At 46.4% G+C, this 13,866-nt stretch overlaps 1 protein-coding gene across 1 annotated transcript in view; it reads left to right on the top strand.

Annotated features, from left to right (window-relative positions):
• LOC139539723 (ciliary neurotrophic factor receptor subunit alpha-like) overlaps positions 1–13,866 on the top strand; it is a 688,039-nt gene that overhangs the window by 505,016 nt on the left and 169,157 nt on the right. The window lies entirely within an intron of this gene.

The following is a 13,866-nucleotide window of genomic DNA, read 5'->3' as shown; positions in this document are numbered from 1 at the left end:
CTCCTCTACAGGCTGTTAGCAGCCAGCTCCTCCTCTACAGGCTGTCCTTTCTTCTCATTTACCTCTCCTCTCTTCCTCTTCTATCTCTGTTTATTACCATTAGTATCTCATAAATTATGCAGGAAAACTGTAATGGTTGAGAGGCTGCTGGGAGTCCAGTGTCTCATCCACCCCACAGGGCTCCTTCAGCCCCATCATAATGAGCAGGAGAGGCTGGGAGTCCAGCTCCTCTCCCCCCTCCACTCTACCTCTACTACTCCCTCCCTCTCCTCCCCCTTCATCCACCCCACAGGGCTCCTTCAGCCCCATCATAATGAGCAGTAGAGGCTGGGAGTCCAGCTCCTCTCCCCCCTCCACTCTACCTCTACTACTCCCTCCCTCTCCTTCCCCTTCATCCACCCCACAGGGCTCCTTCAGCCCCATCATAATGAGCAGGAGAGGCTGGGAGTCCACTGTCTCATCTACACAGCAGGGCTCCTTCAGCCCCATCATAATGAGCAGGAGAGGCTGGGAGTCCACTGTCTCATCTACACAGCAGGGCTCCTTCAGCCCCATCATAATGAGCAGTAGAGGCTGGGAGTCCAGTGTCTCATCCACACAGCAGGGCTCCTTCAGCCCCATCATAATGAGCAGGAGAGGGGACCAGTAGAGGGTACAATATGAATTATTAAAACAATCTGCAATTAAAGAAATGACAGCCCCAGTTCAACCCAGTGCTCTCGGAGTAGCAGACTGCTAGACTGTTAGAGAGGGTTTTATAGGAGGCAACATCAAATCACCTCGGTTTGTAATGCAAAAACGTAACTCGCAAAACAAAAAACATATATTATTACGTTTTATGTAATTCCTTTGTTTTTTGTTATATTTAAAAAAAACAAATGTTACCCTTCTAAATATAGTCTAATAATGGTAGTCAATGTTGACCTACAGTTTAATACAACAATGATTTACAGTTACGCTATTGGCTCCATATAAACAATGGCGTAACCTACAGAACATGATGACAGCAGTATAGCTGCAAGGGTTAGGGTTAGGGACAGGTTGTAACCTGTCACAGGTTATCTCTATATGGTAGGATAATGTAACCTATTGTAGGTTATCTCTATATGGTAGGATAATGTAACGTATTGTAGGTTATCCCTAAATGGTAGGATAATGTAACGTATTGTAGGTTATCTCTATATGGTAGGATAATGTAACGTATTGTAGGTTATCTCTAAATGGTAGGATAATGTAACGTATTGTAGGTTATCTCTATATGGTAGGATAATGTAACGTATTGTAGGTTATCTCTAAATGGTAGGATAATGTAACCTATTGAGACTGGTTTCAGGTGCTCATTTCAACCATCAAAAGAACATCATGGCTATCAGAATACACAGCAGTAATGCCCAACATTATGTTAAGTCTAAGTAATGCATCTCAAATGACAACGTTTCCCTCTTCTTCTGACCTCAGACGTATGGGCCCTGGTCAAAATGGAACGCACTTCGTAGGAACACAGACTAATGTCGGACATTATGAAACTCATAGTAGTTTTGGAAGACCTTGAGGCAGGATGAAGGTTAAACTAGCTCCATCTGAACGTCGACAACTGAAGCCTCTTGTAATAGATATATGTGGAATCTTCCCTTGGAATTCCCCTGGCAGTCTCAACCTAGTCATTTAATAGGAGCCCAGAGTGGACCAGAAACCCTCTGAGTGATTTCATCTGGCCACGACGCAGGGCATGCCACAAGACTCCTCCAGGCCATGTTCTCGATTGGTGTTCAAGATGGTGTGCTGCTTCCATATCTCTGCATTAATTACATAGTAATGTGTGTCTTTGTGTGTGTGAAACAGTAGTATTCTAACCAGTATTCCCCCACTATCTCCATATCTAACCAATTATTCCCCCACTATCTCCATATCTAACCAATTATTCCCCCACTATCTCCATATCTAACCAGTATTCCCCCACTATCTCCATATCTAACCAGTATTTCCCCACTATCTCCATATCTAACCAGTATTTCCCCACTATCTCCATATCTAACCAGTATTTCCCCACTATCTCCATATCTAACCAGTATTCCCCCACTATCTCCATATCTAACCAGTATTTCCCCACTATCTCCATATCTAACCAGTATTTCCCAGTATCTCCATATCTAACCAGTATTTCCCAGTATCTCCATATATAACCAGTATTTCCCACTATCTCCATATATAACCAGTATTTCCCCAGTATCTCCATATATAACCAGTATTTGCCAGTATCTCCAAGTCATAAGCTACATGGTTTATTAAATATATGCTCTGGCCCTGTCTTGCACTGACTATATACGCACTATATAAACACTATATACACACCCACTAGACTATATACACACTATATACACACTATATACACACTCACTAGACTATATACACACTGTATACACACTATATACACACTGTATACACACTATATACACACTATATACACATCCACTAGACTATATACACATTATATACACACTATATACACACCCACTAGACTATATACACACTATATACACACTATATACACACCCACTAGACAATATACACACTATATACACACTCACTAGACTATATACACACTATATACACACCCACTAGACTGTATACACACTATATACACACTATATACACACCTACTAGACTGTATACACACTGTATACACACTATATACACACCCACTAGACTATATACACACTATATACACACTATATACACACCCACGAGACTGTATACACACTATATACACACGATATACACACCCACTACACTATATACACACTATATACACACTATATACACACCCACTAGACTATATACACACTATATACACACGATATACACACCCACTAGACTATATACACACCCTCTAGACTATATACACACTATATACACACTATATACACACTATATACACACCCACTAGATTGTATACACACTATATACACACTATATACACACCCACTAGACTATATACACACTATATACACACTATATACACACCCTCTAGACTATATACACACTATATACACAGCCACTAGACTATATACACACTATATACACACTATATACACACCCACTATACTATATACACACTCACTACACTAAATATACACACTATTTACACACTATGTACACACTATATACACACCCACTACACACTATATACACACTCACTACAGTATATATACACACTATGTACACACTATATACACACCCATTACACTATACATACACACTATATACTCACTCATTACACTATATATACACACTATATACACACTCACTACACTATATATACACACTCACTAGACTATACATACACACTATATACACACTCACTACACTATATATACACACTCACTAGGCGATACATACACACTATATACACACTCACTACACTATATATACACACTCACTAGGTGATACATACACACTATATACACACTCACTACACTATATATACACACTCACTACACTATATATACACACTATATACACACTCACTAGACTATACATACACACTATATACACACTCACTCGAGTGTGTAGATGTTGTTCCCACTGTGACTATTAAAACTTACCCTAACCAGAACCCGTGGATGGATGGAGGCATTCGTGCAAAACTGAAAGCGCAAACCACCTCATTTAACCACGTAAAGGTGCCTGGGATTATGGCTGAATACAAACAGTGTAGTTATTCCCTCCGCAAGGCAATCAAACAAGCGAAATGTCAGTATAGAGACAAAATGGAGTCGCAATTCAACGGCTCAGACACGAGACGAATGTGGAAGGGTCTACAGACAATCACGGACTACAAAAAGAAAACCAGCCACGTCACGGACACAGACGTCTTGTTACCAAACAAACTAAACACCTTCTTTGCCCGCTTTGAGGATAACACAGTGCCACTGACGCGGCCCGCTACCAAGGACTGTGGGCTCTCCTTCTCCGTGGCCGACATGAAAATGACATTTAAACGTGTTGACCCTCACAAGTCTGCTGGCCCGCGTCCTCAGAGCATGTGAAGACCAGCTGGCTGGTGTGTTTACAGACATATTCAATCTGTCATTTAGTTCAGTTACCTTCGCTTTCTTGTGTGCAGGAACATTGGTGGACATCTTGAATCAAGTTGGGACAACAGACTGGGATAGTAACTGCCCTATACACTTGAAACTGGGATTAACCCTTGAAGAGCACACTTCTCCACCGTGCCAGTGGCTATTGAAGGTGTCGTGGTTATACGTGGTCCGCGGTTGTGAGGCCGGTTGGGTGTACTGCCAAATTCTAAAAAAACGACATTGGCGTTAGCTTATCATGGAGAAATTAACATTCAATGCACTGACAACGGCTCTGGTGGACATTCCTGCAGTCAGCATGCCAATTGCACGCTCCCTCAAAACTTGAGACATCACAACACAGATCGACTACACAGAGGACTGGGTTCTTCTCATGACACCATGCTAAACACAGAGGACTGGGTTCTTCTCATGACACCATGCTAAACACAGAGGACTGGGTTCTTCTCATGACACCATGCTAAACACAGAGGACTGGGTTCTTCTCATGACACCATGCTAAACACAGAGGACTGGGTTCTTCTCATGACACCATGCTAAACACAGAGGACTGGGTTCTTCTCATGACACCATGCTAAACACAGAGGACTGGGTTCTTCTCATGACACCATGCTAAACACAGAGGACTGGGTTCTTCTCATGACACCATGCTAAACACAGAGGACTGGGTTCTTCTCATGACACCATGCTAAACACAGAGGACTGGGTTCTTCTCATGACACCATGCTAAACACAGAGGACTGGGTTCTTCTCATGACACCATGCTAAACACAGAGGACTGGGTTCTTCTCATGACACCATGCTAAACACAGAGGACTGGGTTCTTCTCATGACACCATGCTAAACACAGAGGACTGGGTTCTTCTCATGACACCATGCTAAACACAGAGGACTGGGTTCTTCTCATGACACCATGCTAAACACAGAGGACTGGGTTCTTCTCATGACACCATGCTAAACACAGAGGACTGGGTTCTTCTCATGACACCATGCTAAACACAGAGGACTGGGTTCTTCTCATGACACCATGCTAAACACAGAGGACTGGGTTCTTCTCATGACACCATGCTAAACACAGAGGACTGGGTTCTTCTCATGACACCATGCTAAACACAGAGGACTGGGTTCTTCTCATGACACCATGCTAAACACAGAGGACTGGGTTCTTCTCATGACACCATGCTAAACACAGAGGACTGGGTTCTTCTCATGACACCATGCTAAACACAGAGGACTGGGTTCTTCTCATGACACCATGCTAAACACAGAGGACTGGGTTCCTGTGTCCAGGCCTCTAATGCTACATCCCAAAGTGCACCTAATTCCCTACAATATGCTCTCTATGGACCCTGGTCAAAAGTAATGGACTGATGTTCCCTTAAACTAGGAACTTAACCCCCTAAACTGCTCAGGTGGTGCTGCCCTGCGGTTGCCCTCTGCTCCAGCCTCAACAATCTGACGTGTTCGTGTACATCGGAAAACACATTTCCATTACGTTTGGACTAGTAAAGTGTATCTGTTAGGGTACCATTTGGGACACAGACTAAGTGTGTTTCCATAGTCCACAGCAAGTCCAGTCATTGAGACAGTAACAAACCTCTTTATAGAGACAGTCTAATTATATACAACAGTAACAAACCTCTATATAGCTGTCTACTGACTTCAGCCTTACATCAACACATTGTCTATTTTCCTACAACATTCCCCCTCCTAGAGGTCCTTGACCCCAGCATCAACACATTGTCTGATTTCCTACAGCATTCCCCCCCCTAGTGGTAGAGGTCCCTGACCCCAGCCTTACATCAACACATTGACCCTCTTGGTTTTATTAGGAGAAAGAAGTCTTCCGTCCAATCTGTCGTCGTCGCGGCACTGTGTTCTTTGAAGAGCTTTTTTCTGGTCCTAAAGCCAAGCGTCGCCCTGAAGCGGAGAGTGGTCTTGAAGAGGAGAGTGGTCTTGAAGAGGAGCGTGGTCTTGAAGAGGAGTGTGGTCCTGAAGAGGAGCGTGGTCCTGTAGAGGAGCGTGGTCTTGAAGAGGAGCGTGGTCTTGAAGAGGAGCGTGGTCTTGAAGAGGAGTGTGGTCTTGAAGAGGAGCGTGGTCTTGAAGAGGAGCGTGGTCTTGAAGAGGAGCGTGGTCTTGAAGAGGAGTGTGGTCTTGAAGAGGAGCGTGGTCCTGAAGAGGAGTGTGGTCTTGAAGAGGAGCGTGGTCCTGAAGAAGAGGAGCGTGGTCTTGAAGAGGAGCGTGGTCTTGAAGAGGAGTGTGGTCTTGAAGAGGAGCGTGGTCTTGAAGAGGAGCGTGGTCTTGAAGAGGAGTGTGGTCCTGAAGAGGAGCGTGGTCCTGTAGAGGAGCGTGGTCTTGAAGAGGGGCGTGGTCCTGAAGAGGAGCGTGGTCCTGAAGAGGAGCGTGGTCTTGAAGAGGAGCGTGGTCCTTGAAGAGGAGCGTGGTCCTGAAGAGGAGCGTGGTCCTGAAGAGGAGCGTGGTCTTGAAGAGGGGCGTGGTCCTGAAGAGGAGCGTGGTCCTGAAGAGGAGCGTGGTCCTGAAGAGGAGCGTGGTCCTGAAGAAGAGGAGCGTGGTCTTGAAGAGGAGTGTGGTCCTGAAGAAGAGGAGCGTGGTCCTGAAGAGGAGCGTGGTCTTGAAGAGGAGCGTGGTCCTGAAGAAGAGGAGCGTGGTCTTGAAGAGGAGCGTGGTCCTGAAGAAGAGGAGCGTGGTCCTGAAGCGTCCTGAAGCTTTGACATAAGAGTGAAATCCCTTTCTTGCTAGTTCTTTCCCAACAATGCCGTACTCAACAAAAGTAGTACGATAACATAAAGTAGAACAAAGAGTAGAAAATAGAAAGAAAGTAGAAATAGATATAAGAAGAACAAAATAAATTCACGTATATTTCAGTGGTCTTAAACAGGCATTCAGACAGACTGTTTCTCTGTGGTCTTTAACAGGCGTTCAGACAGACTGTTTCTCTGTGGTCTTAAACAGGCGTTCAGACAGACTGTTTCTCTGTGGTCTTTAACAGGCGTTCAGACAGACTGTTTCTCTGTGGTCTTAAACAGGCATTCAGACAGACTGTTTCTCTGTGGTCTTAAACAGGCGTTCAGACAGACTGTTTCTCTGTGGTCTTAAACAGGCGTTCAAACAGACTGTTTCTCTGTGGTCTTAAACAGGCATTCAGACAAACTGTTTCTCTGTGGTCTTAAACAGGCGTTCAGACAGACTGTTTCTCTGTGGTCTTAAACAGGCATTCAGACAGACTGTTTATTTGTGGTCTTAAACAGGCGTTCAGACAGACGGTTTCTCTGTGGTCTTAAACAGGCGTTCAGACAGACGGTTTCTCTGTGGTCTTAAACAGGCGTTCAGACAGACGGTTTCTCTGTGGTCTTAAACAGGCGTTCAGACAGACGGTTTCTCTGTGGTCTTAAACAGGCGTTCAGACAGACTGTTTCTCTGTGGTCTTTAACAGGCGTTCAGACAGACTGTTTCTCTGTGGTCTTAAACAGGCGTTCAGACAGACTGTTTCTCTGTGGTCTTAAACAGGCGTTCAGACAGACTGTTTCTCTATGGTCTCAAACAGATCTACTTGAAAACAAAAGTTTCCACCTTAAACGTGAAAAGACACATGTACCATGTCTGAGTTGACATGTATTCAAGTTTGAGTTTTTTATCATTCTTTATATACTGTACATCACAGAAGACTGAAACATAACACAATGCCTGGTGTGTTTATTGAGCTGTAGTCTGAGGTGACTTTTCAGCAGGTCAATATTCCTCTCCAGTGATTCCCCAACACGTTGTCAACATGGCCCTGAAAATGCCACAGATATCTTACTCGAATCTGTATGTGATTTTATCCCTGAAAAGGCCTAGACGAGTGTTAGGTGGCAAAAACCTCTCTAAAATATCAAATCTGTCTATTCATTCCTATAACTCATATGACACCAATTTTATGTTCAAAATTACATTATTTGACGGAAACATTAATTTCCTAATTTCTTCACATTTCTTCCAAATACATTTACATTTTTTGAACTATTCTCAAAATATATTCCAGATATCTTAGAGGCCCTGTCTCTCTCAGCGTGTTACCAGCTGACTAGACGGCTGACAGGCACAGACCATAAAAGGCTCCAGAACACTCAACGACCCCTCCCCCTCTTCAGCATGGAGTAAATAAGGATCTGGCTCCAATGAACTGACCAATCGGCAGTGAGGAGACTTGACAGGCAATGCACTCTGTGACCCCTTCAACATAAACGTATAAATCACCAACAACAATTACACCACTCCATCTAGTGGACAGGTGCCAACTGCACACAGGTCATGTCAGTTTAGCTGTAGCTAACGTGTAGCTGTACTGAACACAGGTCATGTCAGTTTAGTTGTAGCTAACGTGTAGCTGTACTGAACACAGGTCATGTCAGTTTAGCTGTAGCTAACATGTAGCTGTACTGAACACAGGTCATGTCAGTTTAGTTGTAGCTAACGTGTAGCTGTACTGAACACAGGTCATGTCAGTTTAGCTGTAGCTAACGTGTAGCTGTACTGAACACAGGTCATGTCAGTTTAGTTGTAGCTAACGTGTAGCTGTACTGAACACAGGTCATGTCAGTTTAGTTGTAGCTAACGTGTAGCTGTACTGAACACAGGTCATGTCAGTTTAGCTGTAGCTAACGTGTAGCTGTACTGAACACAGGTCATGTCAGTTTAGCTGTAGCTAACGTGTAGCTGTACTGAACACAGGTCATGTCAGTTTAGCTGTAGCTAACATGTAGCTGTACTGAACACAGGTCATGTCAGTTTAGTTGTAGCTAACGTGTAGCTGTACTGAACACAGGTCATGTCAGTTTAGCTGTAGCTAACGTGTAGCTGTACTGAACACAGGTCATGTCAGTTTAGCTGTAGCTAACGTGTAGCTGTACTGAACGCAGGTCATGTCAGTTTAGTTGTAGCTAACATGTAGCTGTACTGAACACAGGTCATGTCAGTTTAGTTGTAGCTAACGTGTAGCTGTACTGAACACAGGTCATGTCAGTTTAGCTGTAGCTAACATGTAGCTGTACTGAACACAGGTCATGTCAGTTTAGTTGTAGCTAACATGTAGCTGTACTGAACACAGGTCATGTCAGTTTAGTTGTAGCTAACGTGTAGCTGTACTGAACACAGGTCATGTCAGTTTAGTTGTAGCTAACGTGTAGCTGTACTGAACACAGGTCATGTCAGTTTAGTTGTAGCTAACATGTAGCTGTACTGAACACAGGTCATGTCAGTTTAGTTGTAGCTAACGTGTAGCTGTACTGAACACAGGTCATGTCAGTTTAGTTGTAGCTAACGTGTAGCTGTACTGAACACAGGTCATGTCAGTTTAGCTGTAGCTAACATGTAGCTGTACTGAACACAGGTCATGTCAGTTTAGCTGTAGCTAACATGTAGCTGTACTGCACACAGGTCATGTCAGTTTAGCTGTAGCTAACGTGTAGCTGTACTGAACACAGGTCATGTCAGTTTAGCTGTAGCTAACATGTAGCTGTACTGAACACAGGTCATGTCAGTTTAGTTGTAGCTAACGTGTAGCTGTACTGAACACAGGTCATGTCAGTTTAGCTGTAGCTAACATGTAGCTGTACTGAACACAGGTCATGTCAGTTTAGTTGTAGCTAACGTGTAGCTGTACTGAACACAGGTCATGTCAGTTTAGCTGTAGCTAACATGTAGCTGTACTGAACACAGGTCATGTCAGTTTAGCTGTAGCTAACATGTAGCTGTACTGAACACAGGTCATGTCAGTTTAGTTGTAGCTAACGTGTAGCTGTACTGAACACAGGTCATGTCAGTTTAGCTGTAGCTAACATGTAGCTGTACTGAACACAGGTCATGTCAGTTTAGTTGTAGCTAACATGTAGCTGTACTGAACACAGGTCATGTCAGTTTAGCTGTAGCTAACGTGTAGCTGTACTGCACACAGGTCATGTCAGTTTAGTTGTAGCTAACATGTAGCTGTACTGAACACAGGTCATGTCAGTTTAGTTGTAGCTAACGTGTAGCTGTACTGAACACAGGTCATGTCAGTTTAGCTGTAGCTAACGTGTAGCTGTACTGAACACAGGTCATGTCAGTTTAGCTGTAGCTAACGTGTAGCTGTACTGAACACAGGTCATGTCAGTTTAGCTGTAGCTAACATGTAGCTGTACTGAACACAGGTCATGTCAGTTTAGCTGTAGCTAACGTGTAGCTGTACTGAACACAGGTCATGTCAGTTTAGTTGTAGCTAACGTGTAGCTGTACTGCACACAGGTCATGTCAGTTTAGTTGTAGCTAACGTGTAGCTGTACTGAACACAGGTCATGTCAGTTTAGCTGTAGCTAACGTGTAGCTGTACTGAACACAGGTCATGTCAGTTTAGTTGTAGCTAACGTGTAGCTGTACTGAACACAGGTCATGTCAGTTTAGCTGTAGCTAACGTGTAGCTGTACTGAACACAGGTCATGTCAGTTTAGCTGTAGCTAACGTGTAGCTGTACTGAACACAGGTCATGTCAGTTTAGTTGTAGCTAACATGTAGCTGTACTGAACACAGGTCATGTCAGTTTAGTTGTAGCTAACATGTAGCTGTACTGCACACAGGTCATGTCAGTTTAGCTGTAGCTAACGTGTAGCTGTACTGAACACAGGTCATGTCAGTTTAGCTGTAGCTAACATGTAGCTGTACTGAACACAGGTCATGTCAGTTTAGCTGTAGCTAACATGTAGCTGTACTGCACACAGGTCATGTCAGTTTAGCTGTAGCTAACGTGTAGCTGTACTGAACACAGGTCATGTCAGTTTAGCTGTAGCTAACATGTAGCTGTACTGAACACAGGTCATGTCAGTTTAGTTGTAGCTAACGTGTAGCTGTACTGAACACAGGTCATGTCAGTTTAGCTGTAGCTAACATGTAGCTGTACTGCACACAGGTCATGTCAGTTTAGTTGTAGCTAACGTGTAGCTGTACTGAACACAGGCCCACAGCCCAACTGTTCCAGCTTTCATCAATATGGATGTAATACAGACACTCTACAAATACAGACCAAAAGACAATCAAAGGGAATACAGAGAGCCTGTGTTCATGTCACAATAAAGGGGCTGTGCAGATACCTCTCGATGGTTTTATCGGCATGCAAAGGGGAGATCAGGGACACAGCTGTGGTGAGTAGGGGAGGTCTGGTCAGGGACACAGCTGTGGTGAGTAGGGGAGGTCTGGTCAGGGACACAGCTGTGGTGAGTAGGGGAGGTCTGGGACACAGCTGTGGTGAGTAGGGGAGGTCAGGGACACAGCTGTGGTGAGTAGGGGAGGTCTGGGACACAGCTGTGGTGAGTAGGGGAGGTCTAGTCAGGGACACAGCTGTGGTGAGTAGGGGAGATCAGGGACACAGCTGTGGTGAGTAGGGGAGGTCTAGTCAGGGACACAGCTGTGGTGAGTAGGGGAGGTCAGGGACACAGCTGTGGTGAGAAGGGGAGGTCTGGTCAGGGACACAGCTGTGGTGAGTAGGGGAGGTCTGGTCAGGGACACAGCTGTGTCCCTGACCTCCCCTACTCACCACAGCTGTGTCCCTGACCAGACCTCCCCTACTCACCACAGCTGTGTCCCTGACCAGACCTCCCCTTCTCACCACAGCTGTGTCCCTGACCTCCCCTACTCACCACAGCTGTGTCCCAGACCACCACAGCTGTGGTGAGAAGGGGAGGTCTGGTCAGGGACACAGCTGTGGTGAGTAGGGGAGGTCTGGTCAGGGACACAGCTGTGGTGAGTAGGGGAGGTCTGGTCAGGGACACAGCTGTGGTGAGTAGGGGAGGTCAGGGACACAGCTGTGGTGAGAAGGGGAGGTCTGGTCAGGGACACAGCTGTGGTGAGTAGGGGAGGTCTGGGACACAGCTGTGGTGAGTAGGGGAGGTCTGGTCAGGGACACAGCTGTGGTGAGTAGGGGAGATCAGGGACACAGCTGTGGTGAGAAGTGGAGGTCTGGTCAGGGACACAGCTGTGGTGAGTAGGGGAGGTCTGGGACACAGCTGTGGTGGGTAGGGGAGGTCTGGGACACAGCTGTGGTGAGTAGGGGAGGTCAGGGACACAGCTGTGGTGAGTAGGGGAGGTCTGGGACACAGCTGTGGTGAGTAGGGGAGGTCTGGGACACAGCTGTGGTGAGAAGGGGAGGTCTGGGACACAGCTGTGGTGAGTAGGGGAGGTCTGGGACACAGCTGTGGTGAGTAGGGGAGGTCAGGGACACAGCTGTGGTGAGTAGGGGAGGTCTGGTCAGGGACACAGCTGTGGTGAGAAGGGGAGGTCAGGGACACAGCTGTGGTGAGTAGGGGAGGTCTGGGACACAGCTGTGGTGAGTAGGGGAGGTCTGGGACACAGATGTGGTGAGTAGGGGAGGTCTGGGACACAGCTGTGGTGAGTAGGGGAGGTCTGGGACACAGCTGTGGTGAGAAGGGGAGGTCTGGTCAGGGACACAGCTGTGGTGAGTAGGGGAGGTCTGGGACACAGCTGTGGTGAGTAGGGGAGGTCTGGTCAGGGACACAGCTGTGGTGAGAAGGGGAGGTCTGGTCAGGGACACAGCTGTGGTGAGTAGGGGACGTCTGGGACACAGCTGTGGTGAGTAGGGGAGGTCTGGGACACAGCTGTGGTGAGTAGGGGAGGTCTGGTCAGGGACACAGCTGTGGTGAGTAGGGGAGATCAGGGACACAGCTGTGGTGAGTAGGGGAGGTCTGGGACACAGCTGTGGTGAGTAGTAGAACTCTTCTTCTCTGTTGATGAGTATTTCTGTGTGTAATAACGCCCTTTTATTGGGAAACAACTCATTCTGATTGGGCCTGGCTCCCACGTGGGCGGGGCTTATGTCCTTCCAGGACCACCTATTGCTGCTCCCACGTGGGCGGGGCTTATGTCCTCCCAGGACCACCTATTGCTGCTCCCACGTGGGCGGGGCTTATGTCCTCCCAGGACCACCTATTGCTGCTCCCACGTAGGCGGGGCTTATGTCCTCCCAGGACCACCTATTGCTGCTCCCACGTGGGCGGGGCTTATGTCCTCCCAGGACCACCTATTGCTGCTCCCACGTGGGCGGGGCTTATGTCCTCCCAGGACCACCTATTGCTGCTCCCACGTGGGCGGGGCTTATGTCCTCCCAGGACCACCTATTGCTGCTCCCACGTGGGCGGGGCTTATGTCCTCCCAGGACCACCTATTGCTGCTCCCACGTGGGCGGGGCTTATGTCCTCCCAGGACCACCTATTGCTGCTCCCACGTGGGCGGGGCTTATGTCCTCCCAGGACCACCTATTGCTGCTCCCACGTGGGTGGGCTTATGTCCTCCCAGGACCACCTATTGCTGCTCCCACGTGGGTGGGCTTATGTCCTCCCAGGACCCCCTATTGCTGCTCCCACGTGGGTGGGCTTATGTCCTCCCAGGACCACCTATTGCTGCTCCCACGTGGGTGGGTTCATGTCCTCCCAGGACCACCTATTGCTGCTCCCACGTGGGTGGGTTTATGTCCTCCCAGGACCACCTATTGCTGCTCCCCTCCACAGTCTTGTGAAATCCATAGATTAGTGTTTTAATGAATTTATTTTCAGTTCACTGATTTCCTCATATGAACTGTAACTCATTAAAATCGTTTAAATTGTTGCATGTTGAGTTTATATTTTTGTTCAGTATAGATGTGACTTAAACACCATCAAGATAGACTGAAGGTGATGCTGTTGAATATTGAAACAGAATGTCCATACGTGATGCAGAATATTTG

Source organism: Salvelinus alpinus, chromosome 1 (genome assembly GCF_045679555.1).
Source record: "Salvelinus alpinus chromosome 1, SLU_Salpinus.1, whole genome shotgun sequence".
In the NCBI taxonomy this organism is placed as follows: Eukaryota; Metazoa; Chordata; class Actinopteri; order Salmoniformes; family Salmonidae; genus Salvelinus; species Salvelinus alpinus.
The sequence above is the reverse complement of the archived record's forward strand: the minus strand, read 5'-3'. Positions and strand labels throughout refer to the sequence as shown.